The following is a 24,269-nucleotide window of genomic DNA, read 5'->3' as shown; positions in this document are numbered from 1 at the left end:
TTTTCCTCAAGTGTTTTAATTGCCTAGCATAGTTTTCACTCTGTTTTACTAATAGAATAAAACCTGTCTTTTTTAAATTGTATTTTAAGTTCTGGGTTACATATGCAGGTTGTGCAGGATTGTTACATAGGTATACACATACCATGGTGGTTTGCTGCATCCATCCCCCCATCACCTATATTAGGTATTTCTCCTAATGTTATCCCTCCCCAATGTCCCCACCCTCTTCTTTCCCTCCCCTAGCTTCCCACCCCCCAACAGATCCCACTGCATGATGTTCCCCTCCCTATATCCATGAGGTCTCATTGTTCAACACCCACTTATGAGTGGGAACATGCGGTGTTTGGCTTTCTATTCTTGTGTCAATTTCCTGAAAATTATGGTTTCCAGCTTCATCCATGTTGCTGCAAAGACATGAACTCATCCTTTTTTATGGCTGCATAGTATTCCATGGTGTATATGTGCCACATTTATTTGATCTAGTCTATCATTGATGGGCATTTGGGTAGGTTCCAAGTCTTTGCTATTGTAAACGGTGCTGCAATGAACATACGTGTGCATGTGTCTTTATATTAGGATGATTTATAATCCTTTGGGTAAATACCCAGTAATGGGATAGCTGGTTCAAATGGTATTTCTATTTCTAGACCCTTGAGGAATCGCCACACTGTCTTCTACAGTGGTTGAACCAGTTTACACACTCACCCTCAGTGTAAAGCATTCCTATTACTCCACATCCTCTCCAGCATCTGTTGGTCTCTAGATTTTTAAATGATCACCATTCTAACTGGCATGAGATGGTATCTCAATGTGGTTTTGCTTTGCATTTTTCTAATAACCACTGATGATGAGAATTTTTTCATATGTTTTTTGGTGCATAAATGTCTTCTTTTAAAAGTGTCCATATCCTTTGCCCACTTTTTGATGGGGTTGTTTGGTTTTTTTTTTTTAACTTATTTGTAGATTCTGGATATTATCCCTTTGTCAGATGGGCAGATTTCAAAAATTTTTTCCCATTCTATTGGTTGCCAGTTCACTTTAATGATTATTTATTTTGCTGTGCAGAAGCTCTTAAGTTTAATTAGATCCCATTTGTCTATTTTTGCTTTTGTTGACATTGCTTTTGGTGTTTTAGTCATGAAGTCCTTGCCTATACCTGTGTCCTGAATGGTATTGCTAGGTTTTCTTCTACAGTTTTTATGGTGTTAAGTCTTATGTTTAAATCTTTAATCCATCTTGAGTTAATTTTTGTATAAGGTGTAAGAAAAGGATCCAGTTTCAGCTTTCTGCATATGGCCAGCCAGTTTTCTCAACACCATTTATTAAACAAGGAGTCCTTTCTCAGTGATAGTTTTTGTCAGCTCTGTCAAAGATCAGATGGTTGTAGATGTGTGGCATTACTTCCGTGGCCTCTGTTCTGTTCCATTGGTCTATATTTTTGTTTTGGCACCAGTACCATGCTGTTTTGATTACTGTAGCTTTGTAGTATAGTTAGAAGTCAGGTCACATGATGCCTCCAGCTTTGTTTTATTTGTTTAGGATTGTCTTGGCTAAGTGAGCTCTTTTTTGGTTCCATATGAAGATTAAGTTTTTTTTTTCCAGATCCATGAAGATCGATGATAGCCTGATGAGGATAGCATTGAAGCTATAAATTACTTTGGGCAGTATGGCCATTTTCATGATATTGATTCTTCCTAACAATGAGCATGGAATATTTCTCCAGCTGATTGTGTCCTCTTTTATTTCCTTGAGCAGTGGTTTGTAGTTATCCTTGAAGAGGTCCTTCACATCCTTTGTTAGTTGAAATCCTAGGTATTTTATTTTCTTTGTAGCAATTGTGAATGGGAGTTCACTCATGATTTGGCTTTCTGTTTGTCTGTTATTGGTTATAGGAATGCTTGTGACTTTTGCACATTGATTTTGTATCCTGAGATTTTGCTGAAGTTGCTTATCAGTTTAAGGAGATTTTGGGCTGAGACGATGGGGTCTTCTAAATATAGAATCATGTCAACTGCAAATAGAGACAATTTGACTTCCTCATTCCTAAATGAATATGCTTTATTTCTTTTCTTGCGTGATTTCTCTGGCCAGAACTTCCAATACTGTATTGAATAGGAATGGTGAGGGAGGGCACCCTTGTGTAATGCCAGTTTTCAAAAGGAATGCTTCCAGCTTTGCCCATTCAGTATGATATTGGCTGTGGGTTTGTCATAAATAGCTTTTATTATTTTTAGATACAATCCATTGATAACTGTTTTACTGAGTGTTTTTAGCATAAAGGGCTGTTGAATTTTGTTGAAGGCCTTCTCTGTATCTATTGAGATAATCATGTGGTTTTAGGCTTTGGTTCTGTTTCTGTGATGTATTATGTTTATAGATTTGTGTATGTTGAACCAGCCTTGCATCCCTGGGATGAAGCCTACTTGATCATGATTGATAAGCTTTTTGATGTGCTGTTGGATTTGGTTTGCCAGTATTCAATTGAAGATTTTTGCATCAATGATCATCATGGATACTGGCCTGAAATTTTCTTTTTTAGTTGTGTCTCTGCCAGGTTTTGGTATCAGGATGATGCCGGTCTCATAAAATGAGTTAGGGAGGATTCCCTATTTTTATATTGTTTGGAATAGTTTCAGAAGGAATGGTACCAGCTCCTCTTTGTACATCAGGTAGAATTTGGCTGTGAACCCATCTGGACCTGGACTTTTGTTGGTTGGTAGGCTATTAATTGCTGCCTCAACTTCAGACCTTATTATTGGTCTATTGAGGAATTCAACTTTTTCCTGGTTTAGTCTTGAGATGGTGTAAGTGTCCAGGAATTTATCCATTTCTTCTAGATTTACTGGTTTATGTGATAGAGGTGTTTTTAGTAATCTCCGATGGTAGTTTGTATTTCTGTGGAATAGATGGTGATATCCTCTTTGTCATTTTTTATTGCATCAATTTGATTCTTCTCTCTTTTCTTTTTATTAGTCTGGCTAGTGGTCTATTTTGTTCATCTTTTCAAAAAACCAGCTTCTGGATTCATTGATTTTTTTTGAAGGATTTTTTGTGTCTCTATCTCCTCAGTTCTGCTCTGATCTTAGTTATTTCTTGTTTTCTACTAGCTTTTGAATTTGTTTGATCTTGCTCCTCTAGTTCTTTTAATTGTGACAATAGGTTATTGATTTTAGATCTTTCCTTGCTTCTCATATGGGCAGTTGGTGCTGTAAATTTCCCTCTAGACACTTCTTTAAATGTGTCCCAGAGACTCCAGTACATCGTGTCTTTGCTGTCATTGGTTCTGAAGTATATATTTATTTCTGCCTTCATTTCACTATTTATCCAGTAGTCGTTCAGGAGGAGGGTTGTTCAATTTCCATGTAGTTGTGCAGTTTTTAGTGAGTTTCTTAATCCTGAGTTCTAATTTGATTGCACTCTTGTCTGGGAGACTGGTTGTTATGATTTCCATTCATTTCCATTTGCTGAGGAGTGATTTACTTCCAATTATGTGGTCAATTTTAGAGTTAGTGCAATGTGGTGCTGAGAAGAATGTCTGTTCTGTGGATATGGAGTGGAGAATTCTGTATATGTCTATTAGGTCTGCTTGGTCCAGATCTGTGTTCAAGTCCTGGATATTCTTGTTGATTTTCTGTCTTGTTGATCTGTTTAATATTGACAGTGGAGTGTTAAAGTCTCCCACTATTTTTGTGCAGGAGTCTAAGTCTCTTTGTAGATTCTTTAGAACTTGCTTCATGTATCTGGGTGCTCCTGTATTGGGTGCATATGTATTTAGGATATTTAGCTCTTCTTGTTGCATTGATCCCTTTACCATTATGTAATGCTCTTCTTTGTCTCTTTTGATCTTTGTTGGTTTAAAGTCCATTTTATCAGAGACTAGGATTACAACCTGTGCTTTTTTTTGCTCTCCATTTGCTTGGTAAATCTTCTTCCATACCTTTATTTTGTGTCTATGTGTGTCTTTGCATATGAAATGTGTCTCCTGAATATGGCACTCCAATGGGTCTTGACTTTTTAACCAGTTTGCCAGTCTATGTCTTTTGATTGGGGCATTTAGCCTGCTTACATTTAATGTTAATATTGTTATGTGTGAATTTGATCCTGCTATTTTGTTACTGGCTGGCTGTTTTGCCTGTTAGTTGATGCAGTTTCTTCATTCATTGTTGGTCTTTACCATTTGGTATGTTTTTGCAGTGCCTGGTACTGGTTTTTCCTTTCCGTGTTTAGTGCTTCCTTCAGGAGCTCTTGTACAGCAGGCTTGGTGGTGATGAAATCTTTCAGCAATTGCTTGTCCATAAAGGATTTTATTTCTCCTTCACTTATGAAGCTTAGTTTGGCTGGATATGAAATCCTGGTTTGAAAGTTATTTTCTTTAAGGATGTTGAATATTGGCCCCCACTCTCTTCTGGCTTCTAGAGTTTCTACTGAGAGATCTGCTGTGAGTTCTAATGAGCTTCCCTTTGTGGGTAATCTGACCTTTCTCTCTTGCTACCCTTAGCATTTTTCCCTTCATATCAACCCTGGTGAATCTGACAATTATGTGACTTGGGGTTGCTCTTGTTGAGGAATATCTTTGTGGTGTTCTCTGTATTTCCTGGTTTCAATGTTGGCCTGCTTTGCTAGGTTGGGAAAGTTCTGCTGGATAATATCTTGAAGAGTACTTTCCAGCTTGGATTCATTCTCCCCATCACATTCAGGCACACCATTCAAATGTAGATTTTGTCTTTTCACATAATCCCATATTTCTTGGAGGTTTTGTTCAATTCTTTTCACTCTTTCTTTCTCTTATCTTGCCTTCAAATTTTATTTCATTTAGTTGATCTCAATCTCTGATATCCTTTCTTCTGCTTGATTGCTTGGGCTGTTGAAACTTGTGTATGCTTTGCGAAGTTCTCATGCCGTGTGTGACCTCCATCAAGTCATTTCTGTTCTTCTTTAAGCTGGTTATTCTAGTTCGCATTTCATCTAACCTTTTTTCAAGGTTCTTGGTTTCTTTGCGTTGGGTTAGAACATGTTCCTTTAGCTCAGACAAGTTTGTTATTACCCACCTTCTGAAGCCCAATTCTGTCAATTTGTCAAACTTATTCTCCATGTAGTTTTGTCCCCTTGTTGGTGAGTTGTGATCCCTTGGAGAAGGAGAAGAGTACTGGTTTTTGGTTATTTCAGCCTTTTTGCACTGGTTTCTTACTGTCTTCCTGGATTTATCTACCTTTGGTCTTTGAAGTTGGTGACTTTCAGATGGGGTCTCTGAGTGGATGTTCTTTCTGTTGAGGTTAAAGCTATTTCTTTCTGTTAGTTTTCCTTCTAATGGTCAAGACCCTCTGCTACAGGACTGCTGGAGGTCCACTGCAGATGCTGCTTGCCTGGCAATCACCCATGGGGGCTGCAGAACAGAAAGGATTGCTGACTGTTTCTTCCTCTGGTAGCTTTGTCCCAGAAGAGCCAGCCAGATGTCAGCCAGAGCTCTCCTGTATGAGCTGCCTCTCTGGATATATGGGAATCAGGGAGCCACTTGAGGAGGCACTCTGTTCCTTATCAGAGTTCAAGTGCTGTGCTGGGAGCTCCATTGCTCTCTTCAGAGCTACTGGGCTGGGACATTTAAGTCTGCTACAGCAGAACTCACAACTGCCCTTTCCCCAGGTGCTCTGTCTTGGGAAGGTGGGGCTTTATTTATAAGTCACTGGCAGGCTGCTGCCTTTTTCCAGAGATGCCCTGCCCAGCAAGGAAGGAGTCTAGTCACAGTCTGCCTGCAGAGGCATTGTGTGGGCAGGTTCTGCCCAGCTGCTCTGTAAGCTTCCTCCTGATTTTGTTTACATATGCAAGGTTAGAACTGCCTCGATCATGGTGGATGCCCCTCCCGCCACAGAGTTCAACAGTCCCAGGTCAAGATCAAACTGCTGTGCTGGCTGCACAAATCTCAAGCCAGTGGGTTTCAGTTTGCTGGTCTTTGTGGGCATGGGACCCGCCGAGCCAGACCACTTGGCTCCCTGCCTTCAGTCCAGTTGGTTTCAGGGAAATGGGCAGTTCTGTCTTGCAGGCTTCCAGGCGTGGGCTAAAATGGCCACCCAGTTTGTGCTGGAAACCCACAACACTGGTGTTGGCACCAGCGGGAATCTCCCAGTCTATTGGCTGTACAGACCGTGGGAGAAGTACAGTATCTGAGCTGGAGTGCCAGAGTGTCGGAAGAGTCCCTGATGGCCTCCCTTGGGTAGAAGGCGGGGTCCTCTGGCCCCTTGCCCTTGTTGGGTGATGCAGTGCCCACCCTGGTCAGTTTGTCCTTCTTGGGCTACACCTACTCTCCAACCAGTCCCATTGAGATGAATCTGGTACCTCGGATGGAAATGCGGAGATCACTCACCTTCTGTGTTGCTCTCGCTGGGAACTGTGCTCCAGAGCTGTTCCTTTTCGATGATCTTGGCGGAAATCTCAATAAAGTCTGTCTTATATTAAAATAGAAAAATATAAGTATATTTTCTATAATATGCTATCTACATGTAAAATGCAGTTATTATTTCTAAAGGATATTATTATATGATAAATCAGGATATAATTAATGTAGTTACATTTAGATGCTGTCATAAAATCTTTACTATTATATCTTTATAAAACACATGTAAGAAACTGTATTTAATGAAAAATACTTTTCATAAACATTGCTAACCTGAAGTTAGAGTCAAACTGCACAAAGAAATTTAAGAAATTAAAATTGTTCTGAGAAAGTAAAAAACAAAACCCCTGGCTATTCTGAAGTCACAATGACTTCTTTAATATTCGATAGAAAATTACTCTAATATCAGAGAGTTTAGTAGCACCTGGAAATGCTGTTTGAGACTATCATTATGTGAGGATTGCAATAATTGCTATTTTCCTTGTTAAACAATTGCTTGGACATCTGTAATTTATAATTGGTAGTGATTTTAAAATGTTTTGACCAGGTTCTATGCAATCACAATACGGGACACATATAGAGTACATATGTATTAATTTCAAATTTCATTTTTTTTTAATTGGATTAGAAAATTGATTTAATAGATGTATAATTTTGATGTTTTTCTATTAAATAATGTGCCACAGAGTTAATTTTTAGTATTATTTTGCCTTCTTTACACAATCTTCTTAAGGACAAATACTTATGCCAATATATTTTAAAATAATTTCTGGAGAAATGCTATATTAAGTCAATATTAACTAGTTTAAAGTAAATTTACTCAGGAGAGCTTAGAGTTCTTTCAGGGTCAGTGTATTAACAAGTGAAGGTTATAAACTTTACTCTTTTTTCCATTTTATTATCAAATTTCTCCAAAAAAATACCCACAGACAATAATAAAATAACACCTTTAATGGCCTAAGTAATTAGAACCCAGGAAAGGTACTTAAGGGAACAACCTTGTGAATCTTTTATTTTTTCCCCAAAAACGTTTTCACAGAAAAGGAAACAAAGTCCCTGAAATTATTATGTAAAATTCTCCCTTGTGTCATAGCATCCTCTATCTACAGGAGATAAATTTAATCAAAAGCAAAAGACCAAAGAAGAACACATTTGCACTTCCAAACCTTGTTTGCCAAAATAAGCTATGGACTGGAAAACAGGAGATATCTTATCTAATTTAATTTTAATTGATTGATTAAGCAGTTGTTTTACGGTAGATTCTGACTTGCTCAATGTCACAAAGCTAGTTATCAGCAAAGCTTTGAACAAAAGATGTGATATTCTCTCAGGTCAGTCTCTACCTAATTGTTCTTGCCCAGGTGATGGTGTTTGTCTTGCAAGAATCGGGGAAGTAGGGGATGGGGAATATTTTCTAATTACCCAGGTTAGTGAAGTTTCTCAAAGGTTGATTTTTTTTTTTTTGACCTTTGACAATGATGAAATAGTGAAAGACTAAGCAGCAGAATGAAAAAATCAGGTTTAAATTCCAAAATGTTTACAGTAATGAGAAGGATGAATGAAGAGGCTGTTAGGATGATCCATGCCATAGCAAAGTTTTATGTATAATAGAGAAACCTAGGAGAGTTTGAAGTGCAACCATTTGGGAGATTAAAAGAATAGGCTTTAGGATTGGACTGAGGGAGAAGATCTTGAGAATGCTACCCAAGGCCTTCTATCAGGTTTGAAAATAACCAACAGAAAAGACTGACCAAGAGGGCCTTAACCTTTCCCTTAGCTTGACTAACCTTTAGAGAGGCTTCTTTCTGCCTTTAGGCCTATGATCTTCCCTTCACCCTAGCCCTCACAGAATTCAGACAGCCTAACTCCAGAGGCCTCTCCCCTCCCTTTTCTCAGAGCATTCATGTTAGTAAGTTTGCAATGGCAAATACTTTCTATGACTTGAAGATATAAAGAATTTTAAAAGCCTTACTAGCTTATAAACCCAAGACTGTCTTTGTCTGGGACCTAGGAGACTTCTCTTAGGAATGTAACCATTGAGGAAGGTAATACCTGCCTTTTGGTCTCTTGTTTATTTTTTCCTTTGGATAAAGCCAAGTAGCTAACACAGATGGTCCCTCCAATTGGTTTACTGTTGTTTTTCTTCTTTGTTTACTTTCAGCTCCATCCTGACATTTACATTCTGAATCTACATTGATTTTTATCTTTAGATAGCAGTGTATAAATTAACAATTTAGTAAAAGCAGCTCTCTTTGGGGGAGCCCAAATAGGTCTAAGTGTTCATAAATCTTTGTCTTCTCAACGTCAGTGTCTAATTAGTGAGCTGGCAGAAACACTTTAAGTTTGAAAGGAAAATTATTTTAGTTTTCTGGGGCTGTCACAACAAGCTACCCCAAACTGAGTAGCTTAAAACAAAAGAGATTTATTTATTGTATTACAGGTCTGGAGGCTAGAAGTCTGAAATGAAGGTGACAGCATGGCCCTCTGCACCCTATAAAGAATTATCTTTGTTTTGTTTTGCTTTTTTTGTTTTTATTCTTCTAGCTTCTGGTATTTGCTGGCAATCTTTGATATCAGCGTGTAAATGTATCATTCCAATCTCTGCCTGCACCCTCATGTGGCTCTCTTCTCCCTGTGTGTCTGCACATCATCTTCCCTCTGTGTGTCTGTGTCCACATACCCGTCTTCTCTAATCAGATCGAATAAGAGGACCACTCTCTTCCAATATGACTTCATCTTAACTAATTACATCATAACAGATATCTTTTTGGGTGACAGAATTCAACCTTTAACAAAGATTGAAAAAGAGAAGATGATATCATGTCTTACAATTCAAAGTCCTAAATAAAGCTTTTAGAATATTTACACTTAATCAACTTGTGCTTATCTTGAACACTGTAAAATTTAGAGTTTGAATCAATCCAGAAATTAGGAAGCACAAATACCAAGTCTTTTTATTATAAATACCTTTCAGATATGAATACTTTGGCAAAAGCATATATTATCCACTACCATTTTCACATTCATAGTGGGTGTGATGATTTTTAGGAAATACTAAATATGATGTAAGAGAGCTGCTCTTGAAAATACCACAAACTCCTGCAATGCAATTCAGAAACTACCACTTGGTGGCAAGATAATGCTACTGTTAATGGGCCTAGCAATGACCTATATACTTGTTCTTTTGAATTATAAATCCTTGATAAATTTAAAATAGATTTATAAACGGAGTCAGGCTAAATTACTGACATTTTTGAAAAAGAAAATACATAATAAAAATGACTTTGGTAAAACACACATGAGAAATTCAATTCAAACAATGAGTTAATTGACTATTATTAGTAAGATACTCAAATGAAACATGGAAATGAATAATAAAATAATTATTCTATAGGTATATTTTATGTCTGTATATTTCCTTACAAATCCTAGTCCAAGGTGAGGTGTCAACATTTTATTTTGGCTCTAGCTCATTTGATTGAGCATAACTACCCAGTCCAATGTTTATATTTGTCTCCTGGTAGCACTTTAGAATAATATGTTCCTATTTTATTGAACTTCTACCACCTTTTACAAGAATAATGAAGTTTCTGGCATAGAAAAATGGATTCCTTACTTAACACTCTGGTCAGACACTGTTATGCTTAGACAGTATACAATGTTTTCCATGAAAAAAAGTATGAAGATTTCTCAAAGAACTAAAAGTAGACCCACTATTTAACCCGGCATTCCACCACTGGGTATCTACTCAATAAAAAAGAAATTATTTTGCCAGAAAAGACAACTGCACTTATATGTGTATTACACATCCACAATAGCAAAGTCATACAATAAACCTAACTGTCCATCAATGGATGAGTGAATAAAAGAATTGTGGTGCATATATACCATGGAATATCATGCAGCTATAAAAATGAATATCATGTCTTTTGCAGCAACATAGAAGAAGCCAGAGGTCATTATCCTAAGTAAAATAAGAAACAGAAAGTCAAATACTGCATATTTTCGTTTATAAGTGAGAGCTAAACAGTGAGTACACATGAACATAAAGAAGAGACAAGACACTGGGTACTCCAAAAGTTCAGAGGTTAGGAGGGAGGTGAATGTTAGAAAATTGCTTCTTGTGTATGATGTTCACTATTCAGATGAAGGGTACACTAGAAGCCCAAACCCCACCATTATACAGTATGTCCATGTAATAAACCTGCACATGTACCTCCGGATCTAAAATAAAAATATATATATGCACACATGCAAATATAAGATTTCCAAATGAGTCTATATTCATTCTGAAACACAGAAGAAATGGAACTGCTTTCCAGGATTCTCTGTTTGAGGGAAAATAGAGTAACAATAGAAAATGCCTATTTAATATATATGAAAAATGAAAAGGGATAATTATAAACAATTCATGGGAAAACTATTTGATTACTGAGAATATAAAAGATTTAATGATATTCTTGAGCAAAGGAGGTTGAATATAAATTCTTGTTTTGTGGTCTAACAGTCTTTTTCAATGCTTACTTAGTTTATTCATAGATAGTCATTCTATAAAATATTTGAATTAAACAGTAGCCTCTCATTGGCATAGGAGACATAAAGGTTTAATTGTTTTATTTCTATGTTATTTTGAGGCACTATTTTATAGTAGTTAGAAAGGCAGTGTATGACATCTTGAGTCCCACTGTAACTGGGTTTTTTGGGGGTGTTGGTGAGGCATGACTCCCCTGAGAGAATGCTGTGGATTCTTGGTCTCTGCTCTCTTAACAGGGGACCACTGCAGGTGCGCTGTAAGCTCATAAAAATAAAATATTGGACCCAAGAGGTGTTGCAGAAAGGTGATTTTATTTAGGTAGAGAAAAGAGAAGAAAAGAGGAAGAAGAGAAAGACTTCCACGGAGAGTGTGGAAGGGGATTCCAGAGGGGAAATCCAAGAGGAGAAAAAGAGCTCCCACTATGTGGGAAGGGATCCCAGAAAGCTGGAAATCCGGTGTGGGTGAAGGAGCAAGAGAATTTATCCTGGGAGAAATTCCCACCTTCCCAAGTTCCTCTGGCCAATGAAAGGAGTTCTCTTAAAATTCTGCTGGGGTGATTGACTCTTAGTTTCTTCCCTCACCCTCGAAATTCAAACATAAACTGTAAAATCTCCCGCATGGAAAGAGATGGGAGGGGTCATGGCGCGGGGAAATTCTTACCCTTAAAAGTACGCCCCCTTGTGGACCTGGTAAGAGAATACATTCCCTCACCACCTCCGTAATCTACTACATACTCTTGAGCAAGTCGCTTAACTTCATTTCCCCTCAATTTAATCATTTGTAGTATTTAAAATAATTGTACCTACCGTGTGGTGTTGGTGTGAGAATTAGAGTTAAACACTTACAGTGATTGGTTTAGTATCTCTTACACTGTACCCATTAACTATAATTTATTTTTCCTAAACATCCATGGGTACATCTTTCTTGGATATTTGATGAACAATTAAGATCTTGGAAGAATTTCAGGAAAGAAGTTTCCACCAAATTCCTTTTTCCCAAGCCTTTCTGCAACTTACTAACAATTTTCAAGCAGAAAAAGATTATAGGTCGTTTTGGTTGCTGACAGAAGATCAATTTTTCTTGCTCTCTCTGGCTTTTGGTGCTCTGCCTTGGCTGGCAATCTAAAATCAAAGAATGCCTGGAGGTGTCGCATTTTCTGGGAAAGTACTGGAGCCCCGCAGTGTTAATGCTGACTCTACTTCCATGATGAGCTTTTCAACTTCTATGCCATGCCTTTTAATGAATTTTGCCAGGGGCTGCAACTTCTAAACTTTTTTCTCAGATCTTTTTAGCCTCTTAACATATTGCCAAAGCTGATAAAGAGAGCTATCACAAAGTCATTCATGGTGCTGAAATAGTCTACTCCACGGTGTTTGTCATTGGCAGAGGGTCAACACTAAGCAACAGACTCCAGCAAAGAGCTAATATAAATGTTCCCTACCCATTAAGTCTTAGACGTATGCTTCTTTACTTTAGTTTTATGCTTGGCTGCTTGGTAATTTAACAATATAATTTACAAAAAGCAACATGAAAATGCATAAACAAATCAGTTTGGAAAGTTAAATTTAAATACTAAGAATTAATTTTTTGTAGATATATCTAGCATCTCAGGACTTCAAAGTTTGTTTGCATTCGCATATAAAAGTGATTTCATGTATGTCAAATATGCAAGCTATTTTGAGAAGTATTTTTGGCAGAATTACCGCTTATCACAAGTAACAAGTATCAACAAAGGCTTGAGGGATGCAATGAACAAAGGCGTATTTCTACAAAGTACAGGCAGCAAAGAAACGTAAGAATTAGTCACTGGCTACTTTCAGAAGTGAAAACAGCACTTCTTTCTCTTCACTTTTTCTCTACTCAAAATATACAGAAATAGCCAAACTATGGATTTGCTTAGCTGCTTGTTGTTGTAGTCAAAATGTAGATCATTTGTAGATATGTAAAAATTGTAAAAAAGAAAAAATATGAAAATAATAAAGCCTACAGGTGAGAATATGAAAGATCAAAAGTGCTGGTAAAAATTTTGGGGTCTTCTATTGGATCTTACAGGTGTCTTCCTTTACTGTGGAGAAAGTTACTCTGGAAAAGAAACTACCTACCCAACTTGAGGTCCATTTTGTCATATATAGTATACTCTATTTCCATAAGGAATTTTAAAATGTCATCTACCTTTAGTGTTTAAAAGATAAATAAGCATAAATGCAGTTTCCCTATTAAAACAAAACAAATAGAAGTTAAAATCAGTTGAAACATTTTAAACGAAACATTAAAACATCAAGACAGGTAATAATAGAGAAGCATAGATGATAATTTAGATAATAAAGCAGACTTTTATTTTCACCTGGAGTGACAGAGGATATATGAGAGATTGTATCTCATGGATAATTTAAAGTTTATTCATTCAAAATAGAAAGAAATTTGAGATATTTTAGAGGCTGAATAGAAGAGGACTGTTTCTATAAGACCTCTTAGGGACATAGAATTCCTACAGAATGCAGGTGGACTATTTACTTGGACCTTCTTTATCCCATTTGGGAGTGAATCACTTAGGAAAGGTCATAATTTTCCTTAGAGACAGAGCAGAATATATCCTCTACCTCTGGGTGGCATATTGACTTGTATTCTGTCCAGATCTGACAAAAGCTGCACTGAATCTCTCGAAAACCCAATTTATCTTACCCATCCCTGCTACTTTTGACCACTACCATAAAATGTGATCTCATTCTCATCTGAATTCTCACTACTGACTTACTGTAACATTCACTGGTTTTGATCATCTATTACATAAAAGCATTTCTTCTATTATTATTAACATAAAATAAAAATGCTATCACAATATATATATTTATGTTGAATTATTATTTTATTCCTTTTATTTACCTGATATATAAGTTTCTGATTCTCTCTGCCTCAAAATGTAAATATATCATGATTTTTTTGTATGTCCAGCCCTCTCAGTTGTACAGGGTGAGTTTCAATACTTTTGTTGATAACAAAGCTTCCTAACACTGTTCTAGCCCTAACTCATGCCTTCGGAATCCCCAAATATTTTATATTTGGCCTCCAGGGTTTCAGTAAACAAAAAGATACTCCATAGCACATAACATGTGTTTGCTGTACCTATAGAGTGAAGAATTGGCTGGCCTCTACAGCAGAGGCTATTATGGCAAAAGTAATTAGCCATGTGTCTCAAAGTCTTATTGTCATCATACAAGTGCAAAAACTCAATTGAGCTGCTTCACTCAGCTGGAATGACAATAGAGAAAGACTGGTTACATTAGACTTAATTCTTAAAATCACAGGATAATGATGAATAAATGAAAAGATCAATATACTAAATTTTCACTAGATAATATATTTTAAATTACTAAAATTCTGCCCTATATCCCAGGCACCTCCTTTCTAAAATTGGAAAACCTGAAAAAGGGAAATAAAAAATTAGAAGTTTGTTGTTGTTGTTGTTGTGAACAAAATATCTGAGTAAAAGGAGATGAGATTGTCATGGGTAAAATGAGCCATTTGTGTCTCTTAACAGAAATCTCTTCCCATGAAAATAGTGTTTACAGTTCCAGCATCCCTCAGAACTGAACAGTATTGAGCAAATGGTATCCTACTGTTGCTCTCTCATCTCCCTATTCTCTAGGTATCCCAGTTGATCATTCTTATTATAGTCACATATTATTTTTCAGATATATTAATACCATGGTTACAGTAGAGTTTCTTTTACATCTAATTACTTTTTAATTGGACTCTAAGAATTTAATGCTTTCCTGTTTTACAAAGTAGGTTTCCTGTCTCTGTTTTCTTAGTTTTAGCACAAAGGGTTTATTTATTCCTTTCTCTTCCCTTTAAAAAAAATTTTTGTTAGATTTTGAGACATCTCCCTATAGTTTAAATATTAAATGCAATAATTATGCATGTTTAGCAAATGACTCATTTGAGAAACTACAATAATCCTTTTAAGACAATTAAGAATATATATATATTGAATATATATGTGTGTGTGTGTGTGTGTGTGTGTGTGTGTGTATTCAATTCTTAAGGGGGAGAAAAAAGCAAGGAGGGAATGTAAAATGCTTAAAACCTTAGAGAAAAAAAAATGACAGGAAATTTTATCATGTAAATAGCATAAGGCCGTACTATTCATAATGTGGTGTATGTAGCTTCCATAAAGTTGTTTCGGATATTGTGAATTATTACTTTTAGAAAGTTTGGGTTAGTATCTTACATTTTAGATTTTTTTGTTAATTCTAGAATTACTTGATAACTAAGATCACTAGGTGACTTTTTGCCATGATTTGTGACAAATAGTAATTATCAGCAAAATTCTGCATTTTCACAAAAATACTTTATATATAAATTTTCATTAAAAATTTGTGTTTTACGAGTCCATATTATCAGAGGTGTTTAAACCAGAGTGATTCCATCTTGTACTGAGGCTGGGTAAAATAAGGCTGAGACCTACTTGACTGCGTTCCCGGGAGGTTAAGGTTTACTTAGTCACAGGATGAGACAGGAGGTCACACAAGATACAGGTTATAAAGAGCTTGCTGGAAAAACAGGTTGCAGGAAAGAAGCCGGATAAAACACACCAAAACCAAGATGGTGACAAAAGTGACCTCTGGTTGTCCTCACTGCTCATCCAGGAATTGCTCACCCATTCCTGGAAAACTCATGAGTAATCTTCTCCTTGTTCAGCATATAATCAGAAATAACCATAAAATGGGCAACCAGCAGCCCTTGGGGCTGCTCTGCCTATGGAGTAGCCATTCTTTTATTCCTTTACTTTCTTAAGAAACTTCTTTCACTTTGCACCTCAGACTCGCCCTGAATTCTTTCTTGTGTGAGATCCAAAAACCGTCTCTTAGGGTCCTGACTGGGACCCTTTTAGGTAACCATATGAATTGTAGAATAACCATACATAAATTTCATTCATTATTAATTATAAAATGATAGATTGGAGATTTTAGAAATGATTTCGATAGAATGGTGAGGTTGGGAATGAATAACATAGATTTTTATTTCTTCAGGCAGAGATATTTTTAAAAGGTTGAAAAAATGTATGCTATTATAGTTCTTATTGAATGCCTACCTTTTGTCTCAAAAACTCTAGAGAAAACCAGTAGCTACTTTGTACATTTTATTTCGAGTGTATCCTGGTCTGAATAGTAATAGAAAGAGAAGAATTTTGGAAAAAGTGACATCATCTCTTTAAAACAAAGTTATCTGGGGTTTCACATCTTAATTTAGGTAACTCACTTTGTAATAAGTCTAATGGGAATAAATCAGTCAAAACTGGGGCTTATTTTCACAATTTATCTCTTTCAATAGAAACTTTATTGCTAGAAGACATTGAAATCAAATGGAATTGACAAAATTTAAGGTATAACTAGTGGGAGTAGTAAGTTCAGGAAAAAACCTTGGCCTTTATAGTTTCTTTATAGATTCTTTAAGTCTCAATAGGTAATACTTTGTATAGTTTGTAACATATATTTTGACAAATGAGAGTTGTTTGAAAAATAAGATTTATGGATATTCATAATATGGATATACTGTTTAAAAGACAATAGCTTCACTAGAAAAATATTCAAAGACAATTAAAAGAATTCACTGGTAGACATAGAAGCCAACAAACAAAACCTGGTTCTGCTATTTAGTTTCACCTACCTGTGGTCAGCAGCCTGTGAAGCCAGGTAGATGCCCTGAAGGTATCTCTTCTTTAGCAGAACAAATCATCTCTGGGCTACAAAACACCACTAGGATATGTCCTGGACTCTGGCCTGCATGAATAGACAGATTTCTCTAGAATGATTTGACTAACTGATGAAGACTGAGGGGAGAGGGGAAATAAAGGCTAGAGGAGTTCCATACCACTTCTCTTCGTCCTGTCAGAGAACTATGCACACACCGTGCTTACCTGCCAAGTGTTCATAATCCTAACCATACTCTAAGCCTTCTTGAAGCAGCACTTAGTTCTACTTAGTGCCTGGCTTAGAATAAGTGCTTAATTAGTGTTAGTCGAACAATAATTAATCAACATCCTCTCATGTAATTGTTCTCTTCTTTGTCAACCTGAACATATACATATTAACGTAAATTATACATACAAATTTTCCTCAGCTTACATTTGTTTCTAGTGACCATTTTATTAATGTTAACAAAGCATAATCAACTTTTCCTTTAAAATGCCTATTTATTAATCTTTGTTAATCACAACTATATAGATTGGAAAACAGTAGTATGTGTATGTGGAAGTTACTATTTTTTCAGTCTCCAGATAAGGCCTGTTGCTTGTATGAATTACAGATCCCTTGTACCAACTCTGCAGCCTCCTGCCTGCTCCACAGTCCCTAGCACGGTGCGTAACACACTATGCTTACTAAATAAATACTTGTTTAAAGAAATAAAACAGAACTAGATTGAGATCATTATTTACTATGAGATATACACACATGAAATAGCATGAGGATCAAATTGGTGATAATAAACAAAATCAGTAGTAATAGTCGGAATTATAAATCCTAAAAATCCCTGACATATGTAGTGTTTTACGTGTTATTTTAGGTATTTACAATAGTTTGTAAAGGTCAGTATTTTCACTTCAATTTAACAGATAATAAAACGTAAGTTAAAATAGTTAACGTGTCCAGGGTCACAAACAGACAAGTGGCAATATTTCTATTATTTCATATCCCCTTCTTAATGACAAAGACCTTATCCAAATGTTGACTCTTATTGTCCTTGAAGATTTCATGAGCTCAGACTATTTGTCTCACCTATAAAGTAAGAGCTTGGATGCATTTAATCCTCTTTCTTCTCCCTTCTCCTCTAACTCAATGATGTAGCATAAGAGAAAACCATTTTTCCAACTTGTCTTCATTTTTTCTCCATTCATTTCATATAAAACTTTCCCAAGAGATACTGGTGATAAATGGATTCAGTGCTAATGATATATTTATGAGCTTTTAAAGTGAAATGAAACATTATAAAAGAAATACTGCTATACGCACTTTAATCCATTGAACTAGTTAGAAAATATATTCAGAATCTTGCTAAACATTCCACTTCCTTCTTCTAGCATCAGCATTTATGTAAACTAAAAAAGCAAAGCATTCTCTATTTTAAAACATTTTTCTTTTTTTTTTACTTAGTTATGCTGCTTCACATTGTTTTGCAAATGTTTATTATAAAAGCAGAATATTTGTATTGCCCTAGGCATTAAATAGGTATTTGTGATTATGGACCCTTTTTACCAAGACCCATAGTGCATTTAACTTACTAACTTATCCATCGCAAAAATAACTTTAAATGTGGATATTAAAAGAAAAATATAAAATATATGTGCAAATAAGAGGAACATAAAAATTGTGTCCTAAATGACAGAGAGAGAAAAAACAAATATATATAAAAAAAAACTAAAAAAAAAAAGAAGAGATATAGAAAGGTATTTCTATTATGCCTCCAAGAGAAAATAGACAGTATTAAAACTTGAACATTAGCTAAAGAATACGCTTACTAAATGCAGCATCAACTTTAGAGGGAAATTTATTTTTTGTGTGAAAGATTTACTATTTGATGACATGAAGACCTTTATTTCCTTCCCATGGCAGACTAAATTATTCAGACAGACCATCTGGCTAAAAAAAAGTAAAAATGCTCAAAGCAAATGCAACTTGCTCCCCTCTAGAGAAATCAACCATTCTATGATGACTCAAATTCTTCAGTAAAATGTTTTCAGGAAAACCTGAGGCTTAGAATAAAAAATAACCTGGCCAGGCACAGTGGCTTACACCTGTAATCCCAGCACTTTGGGAAGTGGAGGTAGGAGGATCACTTGAGGTCAGGAGTTCAAGATCAGCCTGGCTAACGTGCTGAAACCCCATCTGTACTAAAAATAGAAAAATTAGCCTGCCATGGCAGCAGGCACCTGTAATCCCAGCTACTTGGGAGGATGAGGCAGGAGAATTGCTTGGACCTGGGGGGTGGAAGTTGCAGTGAGCTGAGATCACTCCACTGCACTCCAGCCTGGGTGACAGAGCAAGAGTCCATTTTCTGAGCTGTTATTTGTTTATGTATCTCAAAAAAAAGAACACACAAATAACAAAGTATCTGAAAAAATAGCACCATGAGTGAAAACCAGCATTGTTTTTTAAAAGGTCTCTGAAACTTTCACAGAATATGGAAACTATACACACAAACCTAGTGGATTTGAAATTAACAAGTGAATAGAAATTGAAAACATTAATACAGAATAATTTTAAAAATTAAGTAGGTAACTTCACAAGGTAAATATAGCTAATAATACCACAAAGGAACTTAAACGTGGTAATAAAATTATTCAAAGTATAACAGATAGTTAAAAAAAAAAAAAAAAACAGAAAATTAAAGGTCATTGAGCAACATGGTGAATAGAGTGAGAGCTAGCTGTACTTCCAAAAGAAGAGAAGCAAGAATGGGTCATAGGCAGTGCTGAAGAGATGATGAGTAAGAGTTTTCTAGAATGACAAGAAAGAAATCCAAGAAGTATAATGAATCTCAAGCATGAGAAATAGAAGAAATATGCATGTAAGTGATATGGGAGGGGGGCAGAGAAGTGTTGGATAGAGAAAGTGGGGCCCTGTCTAGGCCTGTGCTCACAGATCTCGGTGAGGACAGGCACTCCCAGCTTTGGGTCTAAATGTTGCATTTTCCAAGATCATCCTGGCCACCACGCCCCCATCCTATGCCTGTAAAATCCCCAAGGCTCTAGTGGGTAGAGACTCAAGAGGCTGGACATCAAGAGGAACGCACTGGTTGAAGAGCACACTCAGAGGCACCAGCAGATGCCAGCACACTGGCAGGCCATCACCGGTGGAATGATGTGGAGTTTGGCCAGGGCAGTCAGAGAAGAGTCCTTTTGCTAAGCGGCCCAACTCCAAGGGAAAACCTTCCCATTCCATGTCCCTTCTGGTTCCCCCATCTGCTGAGAGCTACTTCCACTCAGTAAAAATTTGCACTTATTCTCCAAGCCCAGATGTGATCCGATTCTTCCAGTACACCAAGGAAAGAAACCCTGGGATACAGAAAGTCCTCTGTCTTTGCGATAAGACAGAGGGTCTAATTGAGCTGATAAACACAAAACGCCTGTGGACGGCTGAACGAAAAGAGCACACACTGTAACACATGCCCACTGGGAACTCAGGAACTGTAAACATTCACCCCTAGACACTGCGGTGGGGTCAGAGCCCCACAACCTGCCGAATGGCATGCTCCCTCTAGGGGGTTTGAGCAGCAGGGCGTCAAAGAAGTGAGCCACTCCTGCTGCCACACACCCTGCAAGAGGGACAAGGGAACATTTCCCGTTTCATAAGCATGACAGTGAAACTTAACAAGGACAAAATCAAAGGAAAATTGTAAAAGTTATTTGAGGGGGTGAAAAAATTATTCAGAGAGTGACAGTAAGCTTGGTTCTAAACGGGAACATAGAAGCCAGGGTACTAAGAAAAAAGTCAACCTGGAAACCTGTATCCCAAAAGACGTTTACAGACCCACACATTGCTTGCCATTAATAAAGAATATTTGAAAGAATGTCCTTCAGGAGGAAGGAAAGTAATCCCAGAAGTAATGCTTGTGATACAAGAAGGAATGGAGTAAAACTGAATTAGTAGATCTGTGAATAAATATTAGCAAATCACAACTGTACACAGCAATAATAATTATGTGTGCAGTTTAAAATGCAATATAGAATAAAATAAACGACGTCACAAAATTAGTTGAGAATGTAGTAAGTGGTATTGAAGTTTTCTTTTGTTACAGAGGAATGACTTTTGGAGAGTATTGTTAATCATTGGACTTTGATAAATTATGTTGTCACATTTCTATATTTCTTCTTGTCACCTTTGTATGTTTCTTAACTTTTCAAATATGTAAATACATATTCTATTTTTAAAATTATATAATTTTTCATACACAAACACACAAATATTGCAATCAGTGCTACAGAACCTATAAATATATGGCTAAATGATAATAGTGAAACTCTCTTTTATGAATATTTGTTTAATTCTGAAGAGTAAATACATAGAATATTTCCTTGAATGTATATCATGCAGTGTTTTCAAAATAAAATTGTGTGCATATAAAAAGTGCATTTGAATAACAATTAGACATTTAAAAAAGGTATCCATAATTCTATTGTTGTTGAGAACTATGAGCTTTTATGTAATTATAAGCAAAGACAGAATTATGTGAATGTATATACATTTCTCAGAATAATTGAAAGGAACATTTTTCTCTATGTAAGATAATATTCTAATAATGGCTTTCAACCATAGTACTTATTCATCTCTACTTATTTTATCATAATGGTAAAATAATGTATTTGCTCACAGTGGCCTATATCATTAGAAATTCATATTGGGATTTACTGTATTCTGTTAATAAAAATGGACAGAAGATTTTTTTTTTCCTGAGACAGCATCTCACTCTGTATCCCAGGCACAGCAGTGGTGTGCAGTGACATGATTTCAGCTCATTGCAACCTCTGCCTCCCAGGTTCAAGTGATTCTTGTGACTCAGCCCCCAGAGTAGCTGGGATTACAGGTGCCCACCACAGCACCTGGCTAATTTTTGTATTTTTAGTAGAGATGGGGTTTCACCATGTTGGCCAGACTAGTCTTGAACTCCTGACCTCGAGTGATACACCCACCTTGGCCTCCCAAAGTGCTAGGATTACAAGCGTGAGCCACCGCACCTGGCCAGAATTTTTTTTTTTTAACATTAAAACTGGTAATAGCTTCTCCTGGCTTCCCATGTTGGTAGATGGTTCATATCCATAAAAATATATTTTTTATTGCTTTCTTCCACTTATCATGAATAGTGAAAAAAATGGGTGAGATTCTAAATTAATGGCCAACAATTAGGGGGAAATATACATGAGGATGTGTTTTGATTCTTCTCAGGGAGGCAAATCACTCCTCTGAGGGAGAGGTGGCTGAGGGGTCCACAGCAATGAGCCTGAAAAAGTTGCTATGCACTGCATAGGAAAATTCTAAGGTACAAATCTAGGGGTTTTGGGAAACAGCAAATACAAATGAAGATACAAAGATATAAATGAGTAGAACATAAGATCAATTAAGTAAACAGAAACAAGGTTATTGAGTACCTTGTATATTTTTATCTATGCTGAGGAATTTTGTCTTAATTTGATAAACCACTGATTCTCATATATAAAAATACAATATCTTGCACTTTTTAAATGTCATCATCAGTTCTCCTCATTCTGATTCATTTGATTTGATGGAGGACCCACAGAATTTGCATTTTTAAGTTTTGCACTGAGAGAAATACTGTTTTAGGTATTGAAAACCATGAAAAATTTCATAGTAGAGGACTGATATTATCAGATTTCCAGTTTTCAAGTATAGTTTGAGAGAAATAAGCCAATGTTAACTAGTTAAGAGGCTACTGGAAAAGGACAGGTGAGTGATAATGAAGTCTTAAAAAATAATAGTGACTTATGACAAAGGCAGCAATGCAGTACATTGGGGAATGACAGTCTGTTCAATCAATGGTTATTAATAAGCAAAAGTTAATATCTGAACTTTCATCTTTCAAATACAAAAATTTTTATCTCATGTCATAAACAAAAATTATAATGTATTAAAAAACCTAAATATTGTAGGTAGAACAATGAAAATTTTAAGGAGAATAACTTTAGAACTTTGATTTTAAAACAGACTTTTAAAATAGTATATACAAAGCTTTAAGAAAAAATATAAAATTGACTATATTAATATTAATATCTCTTATTAATTCAAGATATCATTGAGAGTTGAAAAGGCAACCTATAGAGTAAGGGAAGCTATTTTTAATACACATACCAAGAATATATAACTTCTTAAAATTAATAAGGAAAACAAAGAAAAGTCAATTGAATTATGAGTTAAAGACTTACTTTTGAAAAGTGGTTATCTAAATGACTAACACACAAAGACATCACAACATAAGACATCAAAGAAATGCAGTGAAAATTCCAATGTGATAGCATACTACATCCACTGAAATAGCTAAAATATATATAATTAAAATGAAATGTGGGCAAGGACACTAAATCAGAACTCATATTCTGCTTGTGGGAATGTAAATTTTTTTTTTTGTTTGTTTGTTTGAGACAGAGTTTTGCTCTTGTTGCCTAGGCTGGAGTGCAACGGCATGATCTCAGTTTACTGCAACCTCTGCTTCCTGGGTTCAAGCAATGCTCTTGCCTCAGCCTCCTAAGTAGCTGGGATTACAGGCATGCACCACCACCCTGGGCTAATTTTGTATTTTAAGTGGAGATAGCGTTTCACCATGTTGGTCAGCCTGGTCTAAACTTTTGACCTCAGATGATCCACCCACCTTAGCATCTCAAAGTGCCGGGATTACAAGCAGGAACCACTGTACCTGGCCTGGGAATGTAAATGTTTTACATCTACTTTGAAAAATTTTTTGGTTCTGTCTTTTAATCTGAACAAATGAATACGAATTCCACCCATGTTTATATGCTCGACACAAATATATACAAAGGTTCAACAATACACAGATGTTATATTCACAGAAGTACTATTCATAAAAGCCACAAAGTAGAAAAAAATCCAAATTCTCATCCAAAGTTGACTATGGTCCATTCAAAGAATGGGTACAGGTTCCAGTAGTTGCATACGTAGCCATTGTTGCTGCCTACAAAGCCATTTCAAATATAGTAGAATAAAATAAAAAATAAAATGACCATAGTTACTGTGAATCAGAAATCGAGACAGGGAGCAGCAGGGATAAATTTTCCCTATTACATGATGTCTGGGGCCTCAGCTGTGAAGACATGAATGGTTGGGGATGACTTGAATGGCTGGAAACCAGAAGATTCTGAAGGTTGCTTCCCCGGAGCGATTGATATCTAATTGGGATTACCCAGTTGGAACATTTGCATCTGACTTGGGCCTTTCTGAGAATTTCAGCTGCGTTCTAAGAAGGGAAGGCCCCAAGAAGGAGCATATGAGGAGCTAGTGTTGCAAAAAATAAGGACTAACCTGCAGTGCTTCTTCTGATTCAGCATTAGAAGTCATTAAGTCACACCCTATTCATTAAGCCATGTTGCACTGATTACAAGAAAGTCATTAATGTCAGGATAATTCAAGTGGATGGGAATTGGATTCCATCTCTAAGGAAGCAGCAAGGTCAATTTGAAGATCATGTGGGTTGGGAGATACTGCCGTGGCCATCTTTGAAAACAAAATCTGCCACAGAGTACAATGATAAGATTGACAACTATACCCATCAATATAGATGAATCTCTCAAACATTCTGTTAAATTACTGAAGCTAGATA

This window comes from Aotus nancymaae, unplaced genomic scaffold, assembly GCF_030222135.1.
Source record: "Aotus nancymaae isolate 86718 unplaced genomic scaffold, 86718_ANA_hifiasm-v0.15.2.pri h1tg000062l, whole genome shotgun sequence".
NCBI lineage: Eukaryota > Metazoa > Chordata > Mammalia > Primates > Aotidae > Aotus > Aotus nancymaae.
Note: the sequence above shows the minus strand (reverse complement) of the source record.